We start from the raw sequence: 12224 nt of genomic DNA, 5'->3' as shown, positions 1-12224 counted from the left end.
TCTCTCTAGCCCCCCGGTAAGCACAGGAAGTTTGCGCAGGTCTCCTACCTGGCGTAGCCATACTCCCTGTGAGCCTCCCCCCAATAATTTTTTGGGGGCTGACTCTCGGGCTTCCATCCGAGTCGCCGTGCTGCCTCCTCATACCAGCGCCTCTCCGCTTTCTTCGCCTCCAGTTCTTCTTTGGGGCGGCGATATTCTCCAGGCTGTGCCCAGGGTCCTTTTCCGTTCAATATCTCCTCCCATGTTCAGAAATACGGATTTCGCTGCTCCTGCTGCCGCTGCCTGTCACCACGCCGCTTGGTCCTTTTGTGGTGGGTGATTCTGTTACGGTTTTCTTCGGGTGAAAGAGAGGAGGACCAAAATGCAGCGTGGTAATTTTGATACATGTTTAATTAAGAAAGAACACGATGAATACAAAAACAATAAACGTAACGTGAAAACCGAAACAGCCTATACTGGTGCAAACTAACACAGTAACACAGAGACAGGAACAATCACCCACGAAACACTCAAAGAATATGGCTGCCTAAATATGGTTCCCAATCAGAGACAACGATAAACACCTGCCTCTGATTGAGAACCACTTCAGGCAACCATAGACTTTTCTAGAAAACCCCACTATACCACAATCCCAATATCTACAAAAACCCCAAGACTAAACACACCACATAATAAACCCATGTCACACCCTGGCCTGACCAAAATAATAAAGAAAACACAAAATACTAAGACCAGGGCGTGACAGGTATTGTATATTAAAAACATATACAAATATTTAATTTGGCCTTTATTACTATAGCCTAGAGAAATGCATTGAATAACAGATTTTTTTTAAATGATTGCCATTCATTAAAGTCAAACAAGGTTGACATTAGTTTGTAGCACAAACGGTTCTGATGCTACAGACAGAAGTTGTCTCATCGATGGTACCAACTTCAGACAAGTCCCCTGACACTTGTGGGGGTCGTAGAGAACCATTGTGTTCGTGTGTCTCCCCTTTCCATAGAGTGGTTATTATAGTTTGTAGGTCAATTCGTTTGGACACTACAGACATCCCAAAAATCAGCCTTCTCAGAAATGTCTCATGGTCTGACAAACCAACTCTCTTTGCCACCTCTCACCGCAGATGAGGAAGTGCCACGTTGGCGGATGTGAGGGCTTAAGACGCATCCAATGCAAAAAAATACATTTCAAAAATCTCTTACTTAAACTGACAGATTTTGACGGTGCATCAATCGACTCTAGTGGGTTTTAATCCAATAATCCTGAATTTGTGATTCAATGAATGTAAACTAGGACACTGTAGAAACAATCTCGTGCCTGTGCACAAGCCTTCCCCGAAAACCCCAATCTACCTGTGACAGGAGTCTACCTGGTAGTAACATTAGCATTTCACAGAACCCAAAATGTAACCGATGTTGAAACTCCTAATACCACACATCTCCTATCAACTTGTGTCTATAATGGTTGTTTATCTGGCATGTGGCAGAACGGAAACCTCAACAGGCGGCAACAAGCCCCAAAAAAACTAATCACCAACTGGAATAGCCGACAAAGGCGGCATCTCTTTGATCCATCAGCACTGAACACTTGCAACATTGGTACTAATGCCACACAAATGGGAGCTGTACTGATAAACGCTACGATGGCGTGCTGCCACTTTCTCCAAGCAAATCTGAGGCGAAATGTGCTGGTTTCTTTTTGCTTTGTTCTGTTTTAATCTAGCATGCTTCAAATGACAGGCTTACATGCTGCAGTATCAGAAATGGATCAAACTCAAAACAGAGGTGGACACACACACACACACACATCAAACTTGCATGTAGAGCTGCAATAGGATAATTCAGCACAGCAAAAGCTGCTGCCTGTGAGAACATTAGGTCAAAGGCAAAGAGATCAGATATTACATATGGGTGCATAGAGATTTTCATCATAAGGCCAGACACAAGGAGTGATTTCAAGGAAAAATATATCTCTTCGTCTAAGCCACCACATCGAAGTCTAACTAACTAACCAATGTTTTCAGATGTTGTTTAATCTGGATGCAAACTTTAGGAAGAAAAGTGGTCAGGATAGGATTGAGATTGCATAGGATTAGATGTAATCCTTTCTATAATGTCAAGGAGATGTCACCAGTAGCCATAAATTGCAATCTGACATACTGTATCGCAAAGGAAAGCCGGTCAGATAAGTCTTTGATTAATGTTAAATCTTTAATTAAATTATCATTGTGCTGTCTGAATCTGAGAGGGTGACGATCAGTCTTATCAAAACCAAGTCACTGCTAATTATAATCATCTTTAATCACCATAATCTTCTTCTTCTTGAACCCCATCATCACAATAAATGCTTAATATGGAAATAGAGAGCACCTGATTTCATGGCATCATGCAGACATGCCCACGTAGAATGAATGCAAAGCACCAGTCATCACCACTCCAATCTCATGTCTAAACTACAGAGGCTGCGTTTAGACAGATCTGATATTAGTCAAAAGATCAATTAGTGGAAAAAAGATCTGAATTGGGCTGCCTGTGTAAATGCAGCCAGAGTGTGTTGGTCAATAAATGATGTCAGCACCTTTTCAAAGATGGCCCTGGACTGGGGACGAGCCACACAGGTGACACATACATATACACATACAGTACCAGTCAAAAGTTTGGACACACCTACATTGTAGAATAAGTGAAGACATCAAAACTATGAAATAACACATATGGAATCACGTAGTAGACCAAAGTGTCAAACAAATCAAAATATATTTTATATTTGAGATTCTTCAAAATAGCCACCCTTGATGACAGCTTTAAACACTTGGCATTCTCTCAACCTGCTGACTAAATTCAAATCAAAGTTTATTGATCACATACACATAGCAGATGTTAATGCGTGTGTAGCGAAATGCTTGGGCTTCTAGTTCCGACAGTACAGTAATATCTAACAAGTAATCTAACAAATACACAACAATTAACTTATACACACAAATGTAAAGGGATGAATAACAATATGTACATATAAATATATGGATGAGCGATGGCCTTGCGGCATATGCAAGACGCAGTAGATGGTATTGAATACAGTATATACATATTAGATGAGTAATGTAGGATATGTAGACATGATTAAAGTGGCGTTATTTAAAGTGACTAGTGATTTCAAGTTTTCATAACAATCGGAAATCTGTATTTTTGGACACCGATTTGGACTATTTTTTTTTACACCTTTATTTAATCTTTATTTAACTAGGCAAGTTAGTTACATTTACATCATTTTTACATTTAAGTCATTTAGCAGACGCTCTTATCCAGAGCGACTTACAAATTGGTGAATTCACCTTCTGACATCCAGTGGAACAGCCACTTTACAATAGTGCATCTAAATCATTTAAGGGGGGGAGAAGGATTACTTATCCTATCCTAGGTATTCCTTGAAGAGGTGGGGTTTCAGGTGTCTCCGGAAGGTGGTGATTGACTCCGCTGTCCTGGCGTCGTGAGGGAGTTTGTTCCACCATTGGGGGGCCAGAGCAGCGAACAGTTTTGACTGGGCTGAGCGGGAACTGTACTTCCTCAGTGGTAGGGAGGCGAGCAGGCCAGAGGTGGATGAACGCAGTGCCCTTGTTTGGGTGTAGGGCCTGATCAGAGCCTGGAGGTACTGCGGTGCCGTTCCCCTCACAGCTCCGTAGGCAAGCACCATGGTCTTGTAGCGGATGCGAGCTTCAACTGGAAGCCAGTGGAGAGAGCGGAGGAGCGGGGTGACGTGAGAGAACTTGGGAAGGTTGAACACCAGACGGGCTGCGGCGTTCTGGATGAGTTGTAGGGGTTTAATGGCACAGGCAGGGAGCCCAGCCAACAGCGAGTTGCAGTAATCCAGACGGGAGATGACAAGTGCCTGGATTAGGACCTGCGCCGCTTCCTGTGTGAGGCAGGGTCGTACTCTGCGGATGTTGTAGAGCATGAACCTACAGGAACGGGCCACCGCCATGATGTTGGTTGAGAACGACAGGGTGTTGTCCAGGATCACGCCAAGGTTCTTAGCGCTCTGGGAGGAGGACACAATGGAGTTGTCAACCGTGATGGCGAGATCATGGAACGGGCAGTCCTTCCCCGGGAGGAAGAGCAGCTCCGTCTTGCCGAGGTTCAGCTTGAGGTGGTGATCCGTCATCCACACTGATATGTCTGCCAGACATGCAGAGATGCGATTCGCCACCTGGTCATCAGAAGGGGGAAAGGAGAAGATTAATTGTGTGTCGTCTGCATAGCAATGATAGGAGAGACCATGTGAGGTTATGACAGAGCCAAGTGACTTGGTGTATAGCGAGAATAGGAGAGGGCCTAGAACAGAGCCCTGGGGGACACCAGTGGTGAGAGCGCGTGGCGAGGAGACAGATTCTCGCCACGCCACCTGGTAGGAGCGACCTGTCAGGTAGGACGCAATCCAAGCGTGGGCCGCGCCGGAGATGCCCAACTCGGAGAGGGTGGAGAGGAGGATCTGATGGTTCACAGTATCGAAGGCAGCCGATAGGTCTAGAAGGATGAGAGCAGAGGAGAGAGAGTTAGCTTTAGCAGTGCGGAGCGCCTCCGTGATACAGAGAAGAGCAGTCTCAGTTGAATGACTAGTCTTGAAACCTGACTGATTTGGATCAAGAAGGTCATTCTGAGAGAGATAGCGGGAGAGCTGGCCAAGGACGGCACGTTCAAGAGTTTTGGAGAGAAAAGAAAGAAGGGATACTGGTCTGTAGTTGTTGACATCAGAGGGATCGAGTGTAGGTTTTTTCAGAAGGGGTGCAACTCTTGCTCTCTTGAAGACGGAAGGGACATAGCCAGCGGTCAGGGATGAGTTGATGAGCGAGGTGAGGTAAGGTAGAAGGTCTCCGGAAATGGTCTGGAGAAGAGAGGAGGGGATAGGGTCAAGCGGGCAGGTTGTTGGGCGGCCGGCCGTCACAAGAAGTGAGATTTCATCTGGAGAGAGAGGGGAGAAAGAGGTCAGAGCACAGGGTAGGGCAGTGTGAGCAGAACCAGCGGTGTCGTTTGACTTAGCAAACGAGGATCGGATGTCGTCGACCTTCTTTTCAAAATGGTTGACGAAGTCATCTGCAGAGAGGGAGGGGGGAGGAGGATTCAGGAGGGAGGAGAAGGTGGCAAAGAGCTTCCTAGGGTTAGAGGCAGATGCTTGGAATTTAGAGTGGTAGAAAGTGGCTTTAGCAGCAGAGACAGAGGAGGAAAATGTAGAGAGGAGGGAGTGAAAGGATGCCAGGTCCGCAGGGAGGCGAGTTTTCCTCCATTTCCGCTCGGCTGCCCGGAGCTCTGTTCTGTGAGCTCGCAATGAGTCGTCGAGCCACGGAGCGGGAGGGGAGGACCGAGCCGGCCTGGAGGATAGGGGACATAGAGAGTCAAAGGATGCAGAAAGGGAAGAGAGGAGGGTTGAGGAGGCAGAATCAGGAGATAGGTTGGAGAAGGTATGAGCAGAGGGAAGAGATGATAGGATGGAAGAGGAGAGAGTAGCGGGGGAGAGAGAGCGAAGGTTGGGACTGCACGATACCATCCGAGTAGGGGCAGTGTGGGAAGTGTTGGATGAGAGCGAGAGGGAAAAGGATACAAGGTAGTGGTCGGAGACTTGGAGGGGAGTTGCAATGAGGTTAGTGGAAGAACAGCATCTAGTAAAGATGAGGTCGAGCGTATTGCCTACCTTGTGAGTAGGGGGGGAAGGTGAGAGGGTGAGGTCAAAAGAGGAGAGGAGTGGAAAGAAGGAGGCAGAGAGGAATGAGTGAAAGGTAGACGTGGGGAGGTTAAAGTTGCCCAGGACTGTGAGAGGTGAGCCGTCCTCAGGAAAGGAGCTTATCAAGGCATCAAGCTCATTGATGAACTCTCCGAGGGAACCTGGAGGGCGATAAATGATAAGGATGTTAAGCTTGAAAGGGCTGGTAACTGTGACAGCATGGAATTCAAAGGAGGCGATAGACAGATGGGTAAGGGGAGAAAGAGAGAATGACCACTTGGGAGAGATGAGGATCCCGGTGCCACCACCCCGCTGACCAGAAGCTCTCGGGGTGTGCGAGAACACGTGGGCGGACGAAGAGAGAGCAGTAGGAGTAGCAGTGTTATCTGTGGTGATCCATGTTTCCGTCAGTGCCAAGAAGTCGAGGGACTGGAGGGAGGCATAGGCTGAGATGAACTCTGCCTTGTTGGCCGCAGATCGGCAGTTCCAGAGGCTACCGGAGACCTGGAACTCCACGTGGGTCGTGCGCGCTGGGACCACCAGATTAGGGTGGCCGCGGCCACGCGGTGTGGAGCGTTTGTATGGTCTGTGCAGAGAGGAGAGAACAGGGATAGATAGACACATAGTTGACAGGCTACAGAAGAGGCTACGCTAATGCAAAGGAGATTGGAATGACAAGTGGACTACACGTCTCGAATGTTCAGAAAGTTAAGCTTACGTAGCAAGAATCTTATTGACTAAAATGATACAGTACTGCTGGAGTAGGCTAGCTGGCAGTGGCTGCGTTGTTGACTTTGTAGGCTAGCTGGCAGTGGCTGCGATGTTGACACTACACTAATCAAGTCGTTCCGTCGAGTGTAATAGTTTCTACAGTGCTGCTATTTGGGGGCTAGCTGGCTAGCTAGCAGTGTTGATTGCGTTACGTTACGTTAAAAGAACGACAATAGCTGGCTAGCTAACCTAGAAAATCGCTCTAGACTACACAATTGTCTTAGATACAAAGACGGCTATGTAGCTAGCTAGCTACGATCAAACAAATCAAACCGTTGTACTGTAATGAAGTGAAATGAAAATGTGATACTACCTGTGGAGTGAAGCGGAATGTTGACCGGGTAGTTGAAGTTCTATTCGGTAGAGGTTGGCTAGCTGTTGGCTAGCTAGCTAGCAGTATCTCCTACGTTAAGGACGACAAATAGCTGGCTAGCTAACCTCGGTAAATTAAGATAATCACTCTAAGTCTACACACTCTAAACTACACAATTATCTTGGATACGAAGACAGCAAAGACAACTATGTAGCTAGCTAACACTACACTAATCGAGTCGTTCAGTTGAGTGTAATAGTTTCTACAGTGCTGGTGGACAGTGGACGTTAGCTAGCTGCTTGGCTAGCTGCTGGGCAGATAGCAGTGTAGACTACGTTAGGACGACGAAATACGATAATTAAGAACAATAGTTAAGAACACATTCTTATTTTTAATGACTGCCTAGGAACGTTGTTCAGGGGCAGTTAACCCACCATTCAGCTCGAGGATTCAATCTTGCAACATTACAGTTAACTAGTCCAATGCTTCAACCACCTGATTACATTTCCTGCCTGTTACGCGAATGCAGTAAGCCAAGGTAAGTTGCTAGCTAGCATTAAACTTATCTTATAAAAAAACAATCAATCATAATCACAAGTTAACTACACATGGTTGATGATATTAGTAGTTTATCTATCGTGTCCTGCATTGCATATAATAATATTTTTAAACCTGCATATTTCAGGCAATATTAACCAGGTGAAATTGTGTCACTTCTCTTGAGTTCATTGCACGCAGCGTCAGGGTATTTGCAACAGTTTGGGCCGCCTGGCTCAGTTCGATCTAATTTGTAAGAATTTTACGTAATTGTGATATAACATTGAAGGTTGTGCAATGTAACAGGAATATTTAGACTTAGGGATGCCACCCGTTAGATAAAATACGGAACGGGTCTGTACATCACTGAAAGAATAAGCGTCTTGTTTTCGGGAGGATAGTTTCTGGGTTCAACCATATTAATGACCTAAGGCTCGTATTTCTATGTGTTATTATGTTATAACTAAGTCTATGATTTGATAGAGCAGTCTGACTGAGCAGTGGTAGGTACCAGCAGGCTCGTAAGCATTCAATCAAACAGCACTTTCATGCGTTTGACAGCAGCTCTTCGCAATGCTTCAAGCCTTGTGCTGTTTATGACTTCAAGCCTATCAACTCCCGAGATTAGGCTGGTGTAACCGATGTGAAATGGCTAGCTAGTTAGCGGGGTGCGCGCTAATAGCGTTTCAAACGTCACTCGCTCTGAAACTTGGAGTACTTGTTCCCCTTGCTCTGAATGGGTAATGCTGCTTCGATGGTGGCTGTTGTCAATGTGTTCCTGGTTCAAGCCCAGGTAGGAGCGAGGAGAGGGATGGAAGCTATACTGTTACATTGGCAATACTAAAGTGCCTATAAGAACATCCAAAAGGTTAATGAAATGCAAATGGTATAGAGAGACATCGTCCTATAATTCCTATAATAACTACAACCTAAAACTTCTTACCTGGGAATATTGAAGACTCATGTTAAAAGGAACCACCAGCTTTCATATGTTCTCATGTTCTGAGCAAGGAACTTAAACGTTAGCTTTCTTACATGGCACATATTGCACTTTTACTTTCTTCTCCAACACTTTGTTTTTGCATTATTTAAACCGATTTTAACATGTTTCATTATTTATTTGAGGCTAAATTGATAAAAAATAAAATAAAATAAAAAACTTTTAAAATTTTTTTTTTAAATAATAATAAATCGGCCGATTTATCGGTATCGGCTTTTTTTGGTCCTCCAATAAATTGGTATCGGCATTGAAAAATCATAATCAGTCGACCTCTATCCTGGACCCAGGGTCTCGAGCTTCATGATGAGCTTGGAGGGTACTTTGGTGTTAAATGATGAGTTAGTCAATGAACAGCATTTTTACATACAGTTGAAGTCGGAAGTTTACATACACTTATGTTGGAGTCATTAAAACTAATTTTTCAACCACTCCACACATTTCTTGTTAACAAACTACAGTTCTGGCAAGTCGGTTAGGACATCTAATATTATCATCATCTATTATTTCACTTACAGTGAAATTGTATCACAATTCCAGTGGGTCAGAAATGTACATACACTAAGTGTACTGTGCCTTTAAACAGCTTGGACATTCCAAAAAAATGATGTCATGGCTTGAGAAGCTTCGGATAGGCTAATTGACATCCTTTGAGTCAATTGGAGGTGTACCTGTGGATATATTTCAAGGCCTACCTTCAAACTCTCTGCCTCTTTGCTTGACTTCATGGTAAAATCAAAAGAAATCAGCCAAGACCTTAGAATAAAATTGTAGACCACAAGGTCTACAAGCCTGAAGGTACCATGTTCATCTGTACAAACAATAGTATGCACGTATAAACACCATGGGACCACACAGCCGTCATACCACACAGGAAGAAGACGCGTTCTGTCTCCTGGAGATGAATGTGAGAAAATTGCAAAACAAACCCAGATCAAACCCAGAGAAGCTCCAGGTGGTATCCGATTTTAAGTACCTTGGCATCATACTTGATTCCAACCTCTCTTTTAAAAAGCATGTGAAAAAGGTAATTCAAATAACTAAATTCAACCTAGCTAATTTCCGATTTATACGAAATTGTTTGACAACAGAGGTAGCAAAACTGTACTTCAACTCTATGATACTCCCCCACTTAACATACTGCTTGACTAGTTGGGCCCAAGCTTGCTGTACAACATTAAAACTTATTCAGTCTGTCTACAAACAGGCTCTCAAAGTGCTTGATAGGAAGCCCAATAGCCATCATCATTGTCACATCCTTAGAAAGCATGAGCTCTTGAGTTGGGAAAATCTTGTGCAATACACCGACACATGTCTTGTATTCAAGATCCTTAATGGCCTGGCTCCCCTCCACTCAATATTTTTGTTAAACAGAAAACCCAGACATATGGCAGCAGATCCACAAGGTCTGCCATGAGAGGTGACTGTATAGTTCCCCTAAGGAAAAGCACCTTTAGTAAATCTGCATTCTCTGTGAGAGCTTCCCATGTTTGGAATACACTGCCATCAGACACACATAACTGCACCACATATCACACTTTCACAAAATGCTTGAAGACATGGCTAAAGGTCAATCAGATTTGTGAACATGGTCCCTAGCTGTGTGTTGCCGCTTTCCATGTTGTCTGTAGCTTGTGAGGTGTGGAACACTTTGTTGCTTTTATGAATTTTGTCTTGCTGCTTTTTGCTCTGTCTGTATGCTACGTCTTGCTTGTCCTATGTTGCTATGTCTTGCTTGTTCTATGTTGCTATTGTCTATATTGTAATTGTTTTTAATAACCTGCCCAGGGACTGCGGTTGAAAATTAGCCGGCTGGCTAAAACTGGCACTTTTACTGAAACGTTGATTAATGTGCACTGTCCCTGTAAAAATAAAAATAAACTCAACTCAACTCAACTCAACAGCAAAGGACCTTGTGAAGATGCTGGTGTAAACAGGTACAAAAGTGTCAATATATACAGTAAAACAAGTCCTATATCGACAACCTGAAAGGCCGCTCAGTAAAGAAGAAGCCACTGCTCCAAAACCACCATAAAAAAGCCAGACTATGGTTTGCAACTGCACATGGGGACAAAGATAGCACTTTTTGGAGAAATGTCTTCTGGTCTGATGAAACAAAAATAGAACTGTTTGGCCATAATGACCATCGTTATGTTTGGAGGAAAAGGGGGAGGCTTGCAAGCCGAAGAACACTAATCCAACCGTGAAGCACAGTGGTGGCAGCATCATGTTGTGGGGGTGCATTGCTGCAGGGGGGACTGGTGCAGTTCACAAAATAGATGGCATCATGAGGAAAGGAAAATTATGTGGATATATTGAAGCAACATCTCAAGACATCAGTCAGGAAGTGAAAGCTTGGTCGCAAATGGGTCTTCCAAATGGACAATGACCCCAAGCATACTTCCAAAGTTGTGGCAAAATGGCTTAAGGATAACAAAGTGAAGGTATTGGAGAGGCCATCACAAAGCCCTGACCTCAATCCTGTAGAAAATGTGTGGGTATAACTGAAAAAGCGTGTGTGAGCAAGGAGGCCTGACTCAGTTACACCAGCTCTGTCAGGAGGAATAGGCCAAAATTCACCCAACTTATTGTCGAAAGCTTGTGGAAGGCTACCTGAAACATTTGACCCAAGTTAAACAATTGAAAGGCAATGCTACCAAATACTAATTGAGTGTATGTAAACTTCTGACCCACTGGAAATGTGATGAAATAAATAAAATATGAAATAAATCACTCTACTATTATTCTGACATTTCACATTCTTAAAATAAAGTGGTGATCCTTACTGACCTAAAACAGGGAATTTTTACGAGGATTAAATGTCAGGAATTGTGAAAAACTGAGTTTAAATGTATTTGGCTAAGGTGTATGTAAACCTCTGACTTCAACTGTAGGTAAGAGGTCAGTGTGCAGTGTGATGGCGATTACATCATCTGTGGACCTATTGGGGCGGTAAGAAAATTGGAGTGGGTCTAGTGTCAGGTAGGGTGGAGGTAATATGATCCTTAACTAGTCTCTCAAAGCACTTCATGATGACTAAAGTGAGTGCTATGAGGCGATAGTCATTTAGTTCAGTAACCTTAGCTCTCTTGGGGACAGGAACAATGGTGGCCATATTGTAGAAAGTGGGCATAGCAGACTGGGAAAGGGATTGATTGAATATGTCCGTAAACAAACCTGTCAGCTGGTCTGCGCATGCTCTGAGGAAGTGGCTAGGGATGCCATCTGGGCCAGCAGCTTTGCGAGGGTTAACACGTTTAAATGTTTTACTCACGTTGGCCATGGAGAAGGGAGAGCCCACAGGCTTTGGTTGCGGGCCGTTTCAGTGGCACTGTATTGTCCTCAAAGCGAGCAAAGAAGTTGTTTAATTTGTCTGGGAGCAAGACGATGTCCGCGACGGGGCTGGTTTTCTTTTTGTAATCCGTGATTGACTGTAGACCCTGCCACATGATCCGTTGAGCCGCAACTCTACTTTGCAGAGTTACCTCTGCTGAAAAGTTCATTAAAGTTAACTGCACCTCAGATTGCAGCCCAAATAAATGCTTCAGAGTTCAAGTAACAGACATCTCATCATCAACTGTTCGGAGGAGACTGAAAAATCAGGGCTTCATGGTTGAATTGCTGCAAAGAAACCACTACTAAAAAGGACACCAATTAAAAGATACTTGCTTGGGCCAAGAAACACAAACAATGGACATTAGACCAGTGAAAATCTGTCCTTTGGTCTGATGAGTCCAAATTTGAGATTTTTTGTTCCAACCGCCGTGTCTTTGTGAGATGCAGAGTGGGTGAACTGATGATCTCCACATGTGAGGTTCCCACCGTGACGCATGTAGGAGGAGGTGTGATGTGGGGGTGCTTTGTTGGTGACACTGTCTGTGATTTATTTAG

Source organism: Oncorhynchus masou, chromosome 33, assembly GCF_036934945.1.
Source record: "Oncorhynchus masou masou isolate Uvic2021 chromosome 33, UVic_Omas_1.1, whole genome shotgun sequence".
NCBI classification, from domain to species: domain Eukaryota; kingdom Metazoa; phylum Chordata; class Actinopteri; order Salmoniformes; family Salmonidae; genus Oncorhynchus; species Oncorhynchus masou.
Note: the sequence above shows the minus strand (reverse complement) of the source record.